The 1,047-nt window shown below is 57.7% G+C and overlaps 1 protein-coding gene across 1 annotated transcript in view; it reads right to left on the bottom strand.

Annotated features, from left to right (window-relative positions):
- The window catches only part of LOC125481704 (calsequestrin-1-like), a gene marked incomplete at its 3' end in the record, with an annotated part of 13,110 nt that overhangs the window by 11,179 nt on the left and 884 nt on the right, over positions 1-1,047 (bottom strand). The gene's annotated exons all lie outside the window — the stretch shown is intronic.

Raw genomic sequence — 1,047 nt, 5'->3', positions numbered from 1 at the left:
CCCTACACCCCTCCCTATCTCTGTAACCTCCTTCAGCCCCTACACCCTCTGCCTATCACTCTAACCTCCTCCAGTCCCTACACCCCCTCCCTATCTCTGTCACCACCTCCAGCCCCTAAACCCCTCCCTATCTCTGTAACCTCCTCCAGCCCCTACACCCCTCCCTATCTCTGTCACCTCCTCCAGCCCCCACACCCCCACCCTATCTCTGTCACCTCCTCCAGCCCGTACACCCCCCTCCCTATCTCTGTCACCTCCTCCAGCCCCCACACCCCCTCCCTATCTCTGTAACCTCCTCCAGCCCCCACACCCCCTCCGTATCTCTGTTAGCCCTCCAGCCCTTACATGCCTGTGTAGATGCTGGGGGAGGACAGGGCGGTGTGGGGGGAGGTGTGGTGGCTGAGATGGGTTTCTGTTGGGGAAGGTATAGGCACGAGGAAGAGCTGAGCACATTGCCGAAAACAGTGCAGAGCTTATTCAGAAAAGGCTGGAGTGTTGGCCTGGGCAGCAGGGGGCAGTTACAGTGGAACTGTTACCCTCTCCCTTTACATCCAATCGATCCCCCATCGCTCGCCTCACTTCAATGTGGGGCATGGCATCACCTGGAAGCTCTTTGTGGGATCTTCCTCTGTACTGACCAGAGGACAACTGGAATGATTAGCACTGTTCAATATGTTCATTGTATCCGTTCACCATTTCTTGCCCCGTCCCTAGTTGCCCCCCTTGAGAAGGTGGGGGTGGGCTGCCTTCTTGACCCGCTGCAGTCCATGTGCTGTAGGGTTGACCCACAATGCCCCTTAGGGAGGGAATTCCAGGATTCTGACCCAGTGACACTGAAGGAACGGGGATATATTTCCGAAGTCAGGATGGGGAGGGGCTCGGAGGGGAACTTGCAGGGGGTGGTGTTCCCATGTATCTGCTGCCCCTTGTCCTTCTGGATGGAAGTGGCCGTGGGTTTGGAAGGTGCTGCCTGAGGGGCCTTGGTGAGTTTCTGCAGGGCATCTTGTAGATGGTACACACTGCTGCGACTGAGCGTCGGTGGGGGAG

This window comes from Rhincodon typus, unplaced genomic scaffold (assembly GCF_021869965.1).
Source record: "Rhincodon typus isolate 14 unplaced genomic scaffold, sRhiTyp1.1 hic_rhity00003180, whole genome shotgun sequence".
Lineage (NCBI taxonomy): Eukaryota > Metazoa > Chordata > Chondrichthyes > Orectolobiformes > Rhincodontidae > Rhincodon > Rhincodon typus.
Note: the sequence above shows the minus strand (reverse complement) of the source record. Positions and strands in the feature narration are given on the sequence as shown.